A 15,988-nucleotide genomic window follows, 5' to 3' on the forward strand; every position below is an offset into this window, starting at 1 on the left:
GTCAGCTGTTTTGCGGCAGTCCAGACGTTGATTTGAGAAGAAGCCACGGCATGGAGATCACCTGAGAAGGTGCCAGGAGAAAGAGCCAGGCCTTTGCTTGTGAAAATAGAGCACGCAGAAGCAATGGACCCAGCTATGTCCTGACAAAATTAGGCACATATTCAGTAAACATGGCATCCTTCAATTGCTCTCTTAGGCACCCCAGACGTGTAGTCATCCAGGATCCTGTCTGAGTACCGCCAATGACTGATGCGTCTGACAAATGCTGATTGCTTTGCAAGAGGATCGGGATTGGAGGGACAGCGGATTTCACCGGGAATGGGACAACAGCAGAAATAGCTTCAAACATCAAACATTACTGCATGAAAAGCACAAAGAGTGGACACATTTCATTGTTTGGAGCACTGCTTTTCACTTCAGCTCTTTGCATGTAAAAACTTTGCTCTTCTCCACAGCTGGCTGACGGACACGCAAAAGTGCAAGCAAGAGTGGCCACAGACCCACTATGCCGGCCTTTGTACACTCTCTCCATCCAATGATAGAGAGGAAGGATACATTCACTACTTCTAGCCTCCACTATTCAAATTCAGTATTTTCACAGCGTCCTAAAAGCTTCCTGAAAAGCCTTTACACTATTTTCCAAAACGCTGCTGTGCTGCCCCTTTAATCCTCCTCAGTTCCCTCAGTTTGAGATCCTTCCTGGGCTTGGTGTCATGGTACTCCAGGTTTTGCCAAACTTTGCAACTGTTGTAGCCCCTATGTGTGGCTGTGCTAACGACAAGAACACTTTCACATGGACTTCAGGTGCACAAGCGAGCTTTGAAGAAGTAAAAAAACTCCTGGTGAATAGTCCTGCACTGGCACTGTTTGACCCTGCCTTGCGTGTTGTGATCTCTACTGATGCAAGTGACTATGGGCTTGGTGCTGTATTTGCTCAAGTGCAACCTGATGGCACAGAAAAACCTGTGGCGTTTGCTTACCGCACACTGTCTGCAACAGATCAAAAGTACTCAACTGTTGAAAAAGAAGCTTATGCTTGTGTGTGGGCTGCAGAGAAATGGAGAACGTATTTGTGGGGCCGACGTTTCACTGTGCGGACAGACCACCAAGCTCTGACAACGCTGCTGAGCACCAAAGGGTTTAATAGGGTTGGCATGCGCATCGCCCGCTGGTCTGCCCGCCTCCTGTGTTTTGACTATGATGTTATTTGCCGCCCAGGTTCTCAGAACTATACAGCTGACTGTCTCTCTCGCCTGCCCCTGCCCGTTTCTTCCCATTCCACATCAGATTCAGATCATGAAATGGTAGCCCAAGTTTCTGCTGCCATGTCCTCACTTCCAGTTGCGGGCTTTGACTCTGCCTGTTCAACTTGCCCTGAACTGGTTGCTTTGCGTTCACAAATACAAAGTGGCTGGCCTGCCTCAATCAAAGCACTTGATGTCACGCTTGCACCTTACTACAAAATCCGTAATGAACTCTCAACCCTAAGTGATTATGTTCTCAGAGGCTCAAGGCTCATTGCACCACTTTCAGTGAGACCTAAACTGATTGCGCTGGCACATGAAAGTCACCATTGTGCGCACAAAACAAAGATTAAGAGATCTCTACTGGTGGCCAAAAATGGACTCACAAGTTCAGTCTGCCATAACCTCATGCCTCCTTTGCCAGTCCAATGACAAAACTGCACATACTAATCCTGCTCCTCTCCAACCCGTCCCACTGCCTGATGGACCGTGGAAAAAACTTGGTCTTGACATTGTTGGGCCTTTTGATACTGCAATACCTGCTTGTAGATACGTCATAACATTGACTGACTACTACTCCAAATGGCCTGAGCTTGCCTTTTCACCTTATGCTACTACTGATGATGTCATTCAGTTCCTCTCATCTGTCTTTAGTCGTCATGGCAACCCAGAGAACATCATAACTGACAATGGTGCACAGTTCACCTCTGTAATGTTCACCTCATTCCTCCAGAATAGAGGCATCTCCCACAGCAGAACATCTGTCTACTACCCAGCTGCAAACGGAGCAATCGAACGGTTTCATCGTGCCCTCCGCACCTGTATCCAGACATCAATCCAGCAGTCGAAACCATGGAAGGCGACTGTGCTGGATTGGCTTCAAGTTTACTGTGCAACACCGCATGCAACTACTTCCCTCTACTTCCCTCTCCCTAAGAACTCCTGTGTGGCAGGAAGATGCGTACTATACTGGATGTACTCCCTTTGCCTCCTGCTGTGTCTCCACTGGATACGTTGCACGTCACTCAGTTCAGAAATATCAATTGAAAATGCAACGTTACACTGATGGTAGGCGTCACGCACGGAAACCTTCTTTTCTACCAGGAGAGAGTGTGAGGATAAGGAAACCCCACCATGTTCCCAAAGGACATCCCAGATTTACCCCTCCTGTAACAGTAACAAAAGCCAAAGGCTTGAATGCCTTCTTGCTGAGTGATGGAAAGAGTTGGAATGCCACTCATCTAGCACGCTGTCGCCCAGTGACTGAAAAGAACGCTGACACTGTGTAAAAGTAAGTAAAGTGTAAAGTGAGCTTGTTAGTCCCCATAGGGAAATAATTCCTCTGCATTTAACCCATTCACCCAGTGAAGCAGTGGGCAGCCACCAGTGCAGCGCCTGGGGAGCAGTGTGTAGGGACGGTACCTTGCTCAGGGGTACCTCAGGGTAGCCGTTCAGTGGAGTCGAACCCCCGACCTTCCGATCATGGGGCCACCACTCTACCTACTGAGCTGCTAGGCTGCACCACACTCAGACTGGCTCACCTACTGCCAGAAGACTGCCACGCGTCAAGTACAAGCCTCGCTGGCACAAAGACTATATTGTAGCATAATAGGTTGCTTGAAAAAGAACATTAGAGAAATGTTATTACTTGTTCTATCTTGAGTTTAAAAAGAACTGATTTTCTGCCACCAATGCACTAAGAAAAAATTGTCATGGAAAAACTGGAATAATAATTTCTTTTCATTTTACGTAGGAGTGCAATATAGTTTCAGGCTTATTAAACTTTGCTAGTTGTAGTATTCTGATGGTATAACTATTGCGACATTTAAGTTCACAAGTGTATGTGTGACTTGCTAAACAGTGAATTACTTTATTTCTGTACTACGCTATTTGGTGAACTCTTTTCATAAAGAGAGAGGAGATGTTGTCCTGTAATGATCGTACCATATTGCACCACTAGAGGGTGGTGTCGTGAAATAAGAGTAAAGTGGAGTTGGAAAAGTTTTAGAGTTAGAGTATAGTTAGATGGCTAACTGATAACTTGTTGTGTCTCCCTGTTACCTCTACGATGTAAAGTCTGTGCTGAATTCATTAAAGAGCACTGTTCCTTTATGAGGACTGGTTTATTACCGGCCGCTACTACACTGTTCTTTAAGGATGTCTGCATTTCACACAACTGTCTAATAGGATAAAATAATTGACATTGTATACCCAAAGGTCAAGTCTGGATAAACGTGTATATGATCTCCAACTTGAGTGCAAAGCCAAGGCATATAATTGTGGTGTGTTGCTCTAATTTGTTTCCTCTCTGTGCAGGGGGATGACTGAAGGGATCACCTTGCTAATCCTTGCTGTCCAAACTGGCCTCATTGAGCTGCAGGTCATCCACAGAGCCTTCCTCCTCTCTATCATCCTCTTTATTGTTGTTGCTTCCATCCTGCAGTCCATGCTGGAGATAGCTGAGTCCTAGCCCTGGGAGCATGTAGAGGCAATTAAGATAATATACCAAAGACTTTTTTCATGTGTTTATTTTTAAGAAAACTCTGTGTCCCACTGTTTGTTTTATTTTTTACTGATCATAAACAACTATTAATAACTATGGGCAGTTAGTTAATTATCACAGAATTCATTATCTATGGTCATCAGTACAACTCATGCTAACATCATAAGTTAAGTAATACTACGGTGTACTGTCCTTCTTTCTTCATTCTTAAACAGGCAGTTTGTCTTTTTGACATCAATAAATGTAATCTGACTGAATGTGTGTTTGCAAAGCCTGTTATCAACCTGACTGCTTTCTCATACGCTGGTTTTGCTGCCCGTCCCGTAGGAGTTTGTGGAAGCACTTCCGTGCAGTTTCTCTCTGTCCCTTCCTGCTGATCTTTCCAGCGTACATGGCTTTTATGATCTGCCAGTTCTTCCACACGGACTTCTGGCTTCTCATCATCATCTCCTCCTCAATCCTCACCTCTCTCCAGGTAACACACAACCGCATCGCAGTGTGCAAAAACATTAAATTAAATAGTTTAAACTTGCTCTACCCAAACAGTTCAGGCCAATAATAATTAAACATGTATATTTGCTTGTTTTTTAATTCCATAATAACTCTGAAACACTCTACCGCCAGGTGCTTGGCACTCTGTTGACCTGTTGTTCTCTTCATGGTGGAGGAGTTTCATAAAGCTCCAGTGGAGAACATGGATGAAGTCATATATTGTGTAAATGGGACCTACAGATTGCTGGAGTTTCTGGTATGTGTCACACACACGTACAGCAACTCTTTGCTAAGTTCTGACTGTAAACCAACACTGTCATGTAATGCATCAGCACTGTCTCTGCCTAACTGTCAGTGATTTGTTACCTCACCAGGTTGCGGTGTGCTGTGGTGTATCAGAGAGTGTATTTGGCGAGTGGAGTATGATGGGAAGCACCATCATCTTGGTCCACTCATACTATAACGTCTGGCTCAGAGCCCAGCTGGGCTGGCAGAGCTTCCTGCTCAGGAGAGATGCTGTAAACAAGATAAAAAGCCTCCCCACAGCTAGCAATACACAGCTGGAGCAGTATAACGACATCTGTGCTATACCTTGTGTGTCACCTCTGACACCAAGAACTGCAGCAAGCGTTTGGTGCTAGAGGTCACATTTTGAGTTTGTGAAGATATTTAAGGTAGACACACGTAATTAGCAGCAGCTGTGTTGTTGATCGGGAGGAAGCAAACAGTTTGTGACCGCTGCACTGCTGTTAAATCCTAGAAATAAAGAATCTGAAGGACAAGATGAGTAAGGCTGGAGTTATTGGACTGTATCAAGTTTAATAAATTCATGCATACCAGTGACATTGCGTCACCCCTGCCAACGAACACCCCAGTGGTTTCAAGCCTGGGCTTAGCCTCTACAGGAGAGGTTTCAGCCATGTGTGTCCATCACAAGCCCACCACCATGATCTCAGGCCTTGAGGCAACAATCATGAAAACTAATCTTAACTGAGAGTGTTGGATGTCCTCATTGTTGCAGAGCACATGGACAGCATACTCACCTGGTTCTGTGGGCCAGCAGCACATGTCACACCATCCATCACCCTTGTCATCACATTCAATCTTGGTCTGAGAGAAACCTGAAGACAGAAACGTTCAATGATAAAAACACACAGTGGAATAAAATTGTGAGAAGTCATCAGTTGATGCAGTTTAAGGACACTTGTTGTTCTGTGCAGTCTCACCTGGAGCTTGCGCTTCTAGTTCATGCCATCATCACCAAAGATTCTTCAATTAATAGTTTAAAGATGTCCATGAATGCACTGCTAACTGCTCTTCACCCTGATAAAAATCAACATGCATTTAGAATAAGAAACACTTTTACAAAACCAAAAGCTTCACTGTACTTAGTGATTTATATGTCTAAGAAACAGGTTCAGTTTGTAACTGAGAGAGCGGCTCAGTGGTGCTGAATTATATTTCCAATAGAAACACAATTTCATATGTTGTAGTAACAACACACTGCCACAAGATGGCAGCCTAGGCCTACTTTACCATGCTGTTCCAGTCAAAAAGAAAAAGTGACAGAGCCTTGAAAGAGTGACAGAGACACTTTTTATGAACTCATCTGTAATGTGTCACCTTTTCTGTAGAATGAAGAAGTGCTTCCCTTCTTTTAAAGTAAATACAGGCTTACAAAGATCCTCTAAACAAAAAATCCTCGCCTGCAGAGAGCAAATTCTCTTAAATAAATGGGGGTAAGCGTAAGCTGAAGCCATCTGATGTTTATGTTCATGAATATAACACACTGAAACATTTTGTCTTTGTTTTTATTGTTTATTAAAATACTTTTAAATGTCTAGTTTTAGTTTAAGAACCATCTAGTCCAGCAGGTGGCGGTAATGCACCTTAAAGCTCTAACCGCCAAAGAAAAACCCCAAAGAAGAAGAAGCCGCGAAGTTCCCGCTTCATTGCGTTTGTGTTTTAGTTTATTTTTCTTCCTCATCTAAAGTGAAGCACTAAGGTAACTTTGATCTGAGTTCAGTCAATCTTGAATTTAGCTCCTGAGTGAAGTTTTCTGTTGCTCTCCTCGGTCTCTGTTGTCAGTTATTTGTGAACCAGTTGAAAGAAAAAGCCTCTACATCAAGTCAAGCTGCTATAAACTAATTTACAAGAAAATATTAACAAATGCTAATGAAACACAGAGAAGTGTTATTATTAGAAGAAAGCTTTTAAATTAGCTAAGTGTAATCAGAGTTTCTATTATTTTATTAGTCTGTTACTAAGCGCTAGTTAGCATCTCTGTCACTGTGTGGCACCTGCATAGTTTTTGAATGCAGCATGCTATCCAAGCTAGCTAGCTAACGCCAGCCATCATCAATATAAGGTCACTTCCAGCGCCAAAAAATCCAAATATGTTGGCGGTAAAAGTGCTATAATGAAATCAATTTAAAAGAAAGGTAAAAAATAAATGTATTCCAGACTAAAACACAGCTGCCTTTGTCTTATCAGCAAAGTTGTGTCAGCCCACAGGGCATGTGATTGTAAAAACTGGCCTCACTCTGAGAGGCCTGTTGTTAGAATCATTTCAAAGATAATTTGATAAATTCTGATCAGTATTCAGTAAATGAGCCTGATTAACTGTTAGCAAAATAATAATGATAGGCCAGAGATACCAGAGATTCATTTTTAAAACAAATACAGCCTCGAACCCCAAGAGGGGATCTGTGTTTTAAAAGTACTGCAGAGTTTTTAAAATAGAATAGAATAGTCTTTTATTGTCTTTGTACATATTCAACTAAATTGTGGGTGCTCCACACCAACCGTGCATGGAAAACAATATAAATAGTAAGACAGTAAGAATAAATTAGAGGACAGGTTGCAGAATGCTTGAAAGTAGTGCAATGGACTTGATATAAGTAGAGAATCGGAGTGTGACTGAGTGATGAGGGTTACTCAGATCATGGCTCAGATTTCTACACCCACTCAGATAGGATAATCTTCCACGGCACACCTGATCAGTTCTCACGGCACACGTATATATGCCGCGGCACAGTGGTTGGGAAACACTGTACTCGTTTATGCAGGTCCATCGATTGTTCTGTTTTTGTTCTTTGCCAGGGCTTTTTTTAAAGAGGAATTGCTCTCCTGGTACTGGTGTGCCATACTGCTGAATTTGGTATCGGTGCTCAAACCTTTTGTGTATGTTTTAAACAAGTTGCTCACCCAGGGAAGCTAAAATTTGTTGTTTGTGCTCTCAGATGAACATATGAGACACTTTGACTCTTCAGTGCAGTGTGGAGCCTAACAAAGTTCTGTTTTGTGTCCCAGCTGATCAGCAGGAGGAGAAGAGTCTGACGGAGCAGCAGGGGAACATTTACGCTACTTGGACTCAGCTCAGCCACTGCAGAGAAAACAATGAGTTCGACAAAGAAGGTGACAGATACTAGTGTTAAGAAATACTCCATTAACCCTTTAAGGCCTATTGGAGCAGGAATGCTCCGTTTTGCGTAACAATTTTAAAATCCCGGTAGAACTGCACTTAAGCTAACACAATTATTTTATTTAGGAATAGTTGTACTTACATCTTATGCCATCAGCTTGCCCTAGGTCACGTTTCCTTCCACATATGTATTTGCAGAAATTGCATAAAAAGCACTTGCAGCAAAAAAACATAATATACCAGAAACACGCTTTGCTGTTCATAGCACTTCCTATGTTGGAATAGATGCCAGCGCGAACTATCACATGTCCAACTTTACCTGCCAAAACCTGCCTTCAGCGACACCTATACTGGTGTTTTTAAAAGTCATGTTTGACTTTATTCTTTTCTGTATTGTTTCTGGGATGCTTAGAACTCAAACTGCACTGTTGGTAATAGTTTATTTTGATGCACATGCTGTTTGTTTGCAAATTTGCATTATAATATTTATTTTTGTTTTTCCTCAAAAATGCTCAAAAACAAATTTCCTGTGGTTGGAAACAATGTGCAACTTTTTTAAATTTACAGTTTTGAGGGATACAATTTTCTAACTACAAATATGTGTAAAAAACAAAACAAAAACAATTTAAATTTTTTTGTATTTTATTGCAGTTTTTTTGCACTTTATGTAGTTACTATGGACTTAATGCATAGATATTATTAACATTTGGGATATAATGGTCATATTGATGTATAGCAACTTGAAATGCTCCCCAAAATGGCATTAAGGCAGGGCTCTAGACTAACTTTTTGCCGGTACGCCTAACTTTAAAAAGTTAGGTGTACCAGCACAAAAGTTAGGCGCACACAAATTTTATAATAATTTATATAATATAATGTGTTTTTCTGGATACACTGTGCTTTTTCAGCATTCAAAGATTGATGACACCGTGTCAGAGCACTGGCTATGAATTTCAGAAGGATCAGGCCTTAACTTAACAGAAAAGTTAGCAATAGTTCTTTTCCTATTACAGCTACATCCACTTCTGTCGTGCCTAGGCTGCTCACTAGGGCTGGGTATCATCACTGATTTCTATAATCCATTCGATTCCGGTTTTCAAAGTCCCGATTCGATTCAAATTAGCCTCAGACAGTCAGAAATATTATAATTCTGATCATTTATCAGTACTGACTTCTTCAGAATTGTGAACATCACAGCAGATGCCTTTGTGTGAAAGTAACTGAGAATAAAACACAGAAAAACATGAAGGAGATTTTCCTTGTCTGGCTTTTTATAGCAGATAACCTTAAAAATATTCTACAATGTTCTGCATATAAAGTTTAAATTTCTTCAGTATTGAACAACAGAAAAAATAGGCTTGCTTGTCCGATGTCATTTAAGTGAAAAAAAGAATAGAAAAAGACAGCAGCCACAGCGCCGTAAACAGCGGTAGACTGGTGGGTAATAAGCGAATGAATAATACAGAAAACAGAGATTGGAGACGGGAAACTGTTCTTGAAGTACAGAGAGAGAGAGAGAGAGCTAGCTGTGCATGAAGTGTGATTTTAATAGTCGTGGAAGCAAAACAGCAAAATTCATTACGACATTGATCAAATGTGAAGCGCAGTTTGCTGCTTCTTTTGCTGCTGGCTCGGTGAATTTTGGTTGGAGAGAGACAAAACCTGCAGCTCAGAATCAGCGCAAAAAGACGTAATCACAGCGTGGACCGGACGCATCAGGATCGCTAAGCTGAGAAAGCCGAGAAAGACAAAGCTGATTCTGATGCGTTGGCTCTGTGTTTACGTCTTTGTGTGGAGTCCGTGTACCTGCTCTCATTTGCTGTTTGGTTGTTGTTGAAATGGTTTTGTGAGCTTTAATCTGAGAATCTGGCGTTTCTGGCAAAACACAGTTATATTTAAAAGTCGATTCAGGATTTAATGAATTGATATCGCTTTATTCAAGCTACTCACCTCCCACTTCCACCTGCACTTTCAACTGGACCACGGCCAATCAGAGAGGTCCCGCCCCTTACTATCTCTGATTGGTTTAGTCCACGATAGGGGCATAATGTGTGTCTGTTGTTGACCACAGGGAAGGTTGCAGATTTTTTTTTTTTTTTTTTTTTGCTACCCGAACATTTGGTCGCACAGGTGCAAGCAAATATATTTTTTAGTCGCACCACTGAAAAATTTGGTCGCATTTGCGACCAAATTGGTCGCACTCTAGAGCCCTGCATTAAGGGCATGTAAAAATTAGAGATGGACCGATCCGATATCACGTATCGTATCGGTTCGATACTGACGTAAATTACTGGATCTGATATCGGAGAGAAATAAAAAATGTAATCCGATCCATTAAATTTCAAAAAAGCACCTCACAAAACTTGCGACATGGCGTAACTCGGCTCATAACCGTAGCACGTCAGAGCAGTGTGCTCACGTGATAGAGCGGCTGTGTGTATTTGTAGCCTCGCTACCAATCCGGCATTTCATCTCCGAGGAAGTTATCCCAGAGAGAAGTAAAGCAAGTGTGTAAGTTCGTCTCTGAATGTTTGTAAAGCATTCCTGCGATGGAACATATATGGAGCGACTGCCTCTTCTCTCCCCCTCCCTCTCCTGCTGCTACTTCAGTCATGAAATCATGATCAGCTGATCGGCTTTTCTGTCGCGAGTCCGTCTCTCTTGTTTGTTTATTGCCCACTTCGCGCCAGAAAGAGGAAACCAGCAGCTGAACAACAGCAGCACGTTTAACCTTGATAAGCTGTTGTTAGAATTTATTTAATATTACTTTCTACACCAGGATCCTTTTCTAGCTGACGGCTGGTAACTGTGCAGGGGCGGATCTAGCAAAGTTTAGCCAGGGTGGCCGATAGGGCATTAACAGGGAAAAGGGGGCACAAAGACATCCTTTTCTTTCTTATTCTCATTTAAAATGTCTAGATTTTAATAAATAATTATCTGAATCTTACACCCAAAGTTTTAATCTGATGTAAAATGTATAGAAGTCCATGACTGTATATAGTAACTAAGCCTAATATACCCTAGTAAGCTTTACTACTTTTTCCTTTGGGAAGGTACCATCTGTGCAGTCTGCAATTCTGTTGAAGAAAGATGTTGAATCTATTTAATTATTCTTGAAAAATAATTGATTTCTGTGAATCTTTTTTCACACTGCATCAAATTAAAGTTGATTATGTTGATTAAGCATCATGAAGTGGAGGGTGGGTGATTCCCTATCTATTTTTTTTTTTTGCTGGGAGTTTTAGAGCCCTATTATTTAGGTTACTTACTCCTTAAAATACCAGAATAGGGAGGATGGAGTAGGATTAAGTGTATTAGATTGATCACTATTACTGAACTATGAAATATTTGGGTGCTGTGTATTTTTTGCATACAGGTATAACAGAATAGCTTTAGTGTTTTGTTTTTTAACTTGAGTATGAACTTATACAAAAACAGCAAGATATTAAAAAAAAAACAGTTCTGTTGATTAAAAAATACGGATTCATATCGGTATCGGCAGATATCCAAATTTATGGTATCGGACATAAAAAAGTGGTATCGTGCCATCTCTAGTAAAAATATAAACATAAGCTCTTGGTTCTATGGTAGGTCTTAAAGGGGTAAAAGATGAAGTACTGATATATATTTTATGCAAAACTAACTGAACCTTGTGCTATATTAATGTAATGTAATATTCATGTAATAATACAATGCCTACATTGTAGAGGGTGACTTTGCCTCTAAAGAGGAAAATGGGCAGGGAAGAGGTTAAAGTGGGATTCAGCAGGATTCAACCCTAAAATCAGCTGTAGTGGCTCAGTGTGGGGAAAAGAGTCACAGCTCACAATCATTTCTATTGAGAGCTCCAGTCGATGTTCTTAATGTACAGGCTGTGATCAGCTGACCTGCTGCTCTCTGTGGATGTACACAACTGAATTCAACCAGATGTCTGCAGATGTTTCATGAGTTGTCCTGGCTGATTTCCATCCTCTACACCAGGGGTGTCAAACTCAACTGCACAGGGAGCAAAACTCAAGGCACACTTTAGGTCGCGGGCCAAACAAGATAAACATTTATTGAACACACTAAAACCATGTTTTTTAAACAGAAATATGAATAAAAACAGACAGGAATTTTATTCCAGAATAAATAAACTTAAAAAATCAACTTTAACTTTAAATGTTTTGATCTTCATAAAAATATATCCTGTCAAAATTATGCAAGTTAGAAATATGAACATGCTGCAAAAACCCCAGAAAAAATAAATGAAAACATACACAAGGTTGGAGCTGCATGTAGACGGAGCTGGGGCATTGCTGCAGGAATGGAACTAATAAACTGTGCAGGCCATTCAGTGTCGTACTTTGCCTTGAGTGTACCATTACACTGCAGCTCCATCTGAATCTGCACAGGTGCAGTTTCCACGTAAAAAAGAAGCTTGAAATTCTCTTTTTGTGCTTCACAGTCACCAAAGCGCCGCGAACTCAGTGCGCTCAGTTTATCAGCAAAGTGCGCCGACTTGGTTCAACATTACTTGGCAACAGGGAAAGTGAGACAGGTTGCACTGGTGCATTTGTGACAGCTTCACTTGAAATGCCTTCACTGCATCATACATGCCATGTCCATTGTTAAATCTCCCAATTCTTTTGATCTTTGGGCTGAAGGAAGGACAATACTCGGTGTATAAATGCTCAATCAACAATCTTTTATTCCATACAATTCAACACTTTTGAGCATAAACCATCCGGAGGGGAGATGAGCGCGGGAGGGTGTCCGCCTGATCTCGAAGCGTCTGAGTGTTTCTCACATTCTTATAGCTTCAGCCCCCCTCCACCTAGTCATAAAACCTAAACATTCACATTCTTTCTCTCTTACGGCGCCTAAGTGACGGCCTTGGCTCCCTGTTTTATCTCCTCCTGATGAGATGGGGCAGAAAACCTCTCCGGTATGCTCTGTTCTCTTCTAATCAGACAAATAAGGCCATGACTCTCTGAAAACAGTATTTCTTATACCTCAGCAGTATAATGCATCATAAAACAATATCACTCATTCACAATAAATCAGCAGTCTAATGTAATACAAATCAGTTTAATAACTGTAATAGTTGTCACCTTCTTCAAAGTCAGGAGAATAATGCAAACTAAAACTACATAATAATTTCACTATCTTTAATTAGGGGTATAACGTGGCATAAGATAATATAATAATCTCACACCATGAACTGACAGATTTCCTTGCTGAGCTCAAAAACTCTATTGAGAACTTTTTCCCAACTCAGCCAACGGAACTCTGTATGATAAGGATGTCGCCAAACTCTGAATCATAGAAGGATGAAATTGATGGTGATTTAAACCTTTAAACTCAGATAAGATTTACGGTTTGTGTTACAGTGATCGTTACATGCTCCATTTATAGGACTTTACCACACAGCCTGGTGTATGATGCAGGATTGGATTTCATGTGTTACTGTTTAGGCTCAAATCAATTTGATCTTTGAAGCCCGCAGTGATGAAATAACTCCCCTCAAATGACTTAAACCAAAAGTAACAAGCCTGTGTTGAAAATGTAAGGAGTAGAAAATACAGATTTTTTTTTTTTTTTAATGTAGCGAGTAAAAGTAAAAAAAAACGTCAGGTTACAGTCAGACTCTGACATCATCCTTCACTGAACCAAGCTAGTAACTGTTACATATGATTTATTATTATCGAATAAATTATACAATTATAGAAATATATAATAGGAAACAAACAGGAAATATAAAAAAGTACAGACCTGGTAAACATTTATTACTATTCTGAGTGTGTTAGCATTAATATTTGTGCACAGGCAGGAGGGATGGGCATGATTTTAGAGTGTTTGAACAATGATTAATTATCTTTAACAGCAGGTTGGATGTAATGTGTTACTACTACCAGTAGGTGGGGATAAGAGACCTTTAAGGTGTTTGGTGCCACACTCCACCTTCAGGTTTAAAACTAGTGTTAATGGAGGGAGTTTGAAGCTTCAGTTTGTTTAATGACTGCATTTCACTCACTGCCTCTGTTTGTATCTCTGTCACTGCAGGACCAACATGGACCGAGAAGTCAGCGCTCTCAGGAGGCCGACAAACCTCACAGAAGAAAGAGAGAGAAAAAAAACACCTGTGACGAGTGTGGGAAGGATTTTACCTGGAAGTTTAAACTAAAACAACATCAGCTCATCCACACTGGAGAGAGACCGTTCAGCTGTGACTTGTGTGGAAAGTCGTTTTCCTGGAAGAATTCCCTGAAAACACACCAAGTCGTCCACAGTGGAGTTAAAGCTTACAGCTGTGATCAGTGTGGCAGAGCTTTTATTCACAGTAGCCACTTACAGAGACATCTAGTTACCCACTCTGGAGTTAAGGCATACAGCTGTGACATCTGTGGAAAAACGTTCAGCCAGCTAGGGTACCGAAATATACACGTACGCATTCACACCGGAGAAGATGTGTAATGGTGTGATCAGTGTGGCAAATACTTTACAACAGACACAGAGTTACAACGCCACATGTTTACCCACACTGAGGAGAGACCTTATCAATGTGACCTGTGTGAGAAGACTTTTAAAACTCCACAGTACCTGAGACAACACCAACAGATCCACACCAGAAAGAGACTCTACAAGTGCAGTTACTGTGAGGTTTGTATTTTTATTTTTATCTTGTAAGTTCAGTCTGACTGTTTGGAACAAGTCTGCTCATTAAATTGTGTTAGCATGTTAGCAGTTCTGCACCACCGAAGAGTAGCTCTGAGCCATTATTCAGGTTTTCATTTCATTTAAGTGTAAGTCAGATGTTACTGTAATATTAAATAAGTATTGCTGTAGTATTATGGTGGTAGTATTGTAGTTATTGTAGCCCAGTAAACTGAGTGTGTTAATCGAAACAGTAAAATGTAATTGGACGTCTGCAGAGATGCTCTTTATTTCAGGCGACTTTCAGGATAAAAGTGTTGAAGGACTGACTTACACGGTCTTTGTGTCTTTGTTTAGAAGCAGAGCGACACAGATGGATCCACTTCTCAACCCTGTCATCGCTGTGGTGGTGGGAAAGACTTTCGTTGTGACATCTGTGGAAAAACTTTCAGTCAGCAAGCCGGCCTAAAAATACATCAACGTAAACACACTGGAGACAAACTGAAATACTGCAAAGAATGTGGGAGAAGCTTCCCCACATCAGCTGAGTTAAAACAACATGAACTCTTTCACAGTGGGGTCAAAAAGCACCTCTGTGATCAGTGTGGGTCATCCTTCACCACTGCAAGTCAGCTTAAAACACACAAACGAGTCCACACAGGAGCGAAACCATACAAGTGCAGACACTGTGACAAAAGCTTCTCACAGTCAGGTCATCGTAACGAGCATGAACGTACACACATGGAAGGAAACTACAGCTGTGAGCAGTGTGACAAGAGCTTCAGTAATCTCAGTTCATACTCTGCACACAAACGATCCCACGTTACTAATAAACTGTTTCACTGTTACCACTGTGCCAAAACATTCACTTCATCATCTGCTCTGTGCAAACATCAGCGCGATCACGCAGGGCTGAAACCGTTCCCATCACAGGACGACAGCGAATCTGAAGAGAGAGAAACATCCTCTTCTGGTTTCAGAGTCCAACTTAAAACCCTGGAGATCAGGCTCCACAGAGCTCAGGTCGGCTCTCCTTAAGTTTAAGTTAAAGTTCTAATGAGGCTATGAATCAAACTGTTCCTATAGTTCAATGTTAATCTTTATAAATTGTTCTTCTGTAGTGTTTGTGTTCAGTCGTTACCTTTTTTTTCAGTGGTTGGATTAAAAATCAGTTTCAGTTGAAGTTTTTATTGAATGTATTTTGTTAAATAAAGTTAAAAAAATGTTAAATAAAGAATTGTTTGAACGACAAAGATTTTGAGCCATGATGTCATTTCCTGTATTTCAGAGTAAAGACTGAAGTGACGAATGGAAACATGTTTACAGTCATGGAATAAACACTGATGGGTCATCTGTAGGAAGTACTATTGCTGACCTGACAGACTCGACCTTGTTTACAAAGAAAGAAAGGAACTGATGACATGTGTCAGCAGAGGCTTTCAGGGTTGTTTAGAGTAGAGCTGATAGTCTTAAAGAACACGGCGATTATGACAATTTAACACAATGATCTGAGAAAAATGTCTGTTTCTCTCATTTTCACCGTATTCTGATCAAATTTCCAACATTCTTTTAACATGACCGGTACCGGTCCGTGAGTCGTTTGGTACCGGGCCGCGAGAGTTGAGGCTCAGGTGTGAAATGTATGGTTTTCAGGGTTTTTATCGGTTTTCAGTGTTATTTTGTTAGTGT

The 15,988-nt window shown here is 41.0% G+C and overlaps 1 long non-coding RNA gene across 1 annotated transcript; it reads left to right on the forward strand.

The window, feature by feature from the left end:
• The first annotated feature begins 6,079 nt into the window (after positions 1-6,079).
• Positions 6,080-15,543, forward strand: LOC143419163 (uncharacterized). The gene is made up of 4 exons (XR_013099140.1): positions 6,080-6,244; positions 7,552-7,656; positions 13,709-14,305; positions 14,657-15,543. It is a non-coding gene; the product is annotated as an uncharacterized LOC143419163 (long non-coding RNA).
• Positions 15,544-15,988: the final 445 nt, after the last annotated feature.

This window comes from Maylandia zebra, linkage group LG6 (assembly GCF_041146795.1).
Source record: "Maylandia zebra isolate NMK-2024a linkage group LG6, Mzebra_GT3a, whole genome shotgun sequence".
In the NCBI taxonomy this organism is placed as follows: domain Eukaryota; kingdom Metazoa; phylum Chordata; class Actinopteri; order Cichliformes; family Cichlidae; genus Maylandia; species Maylandia zebra.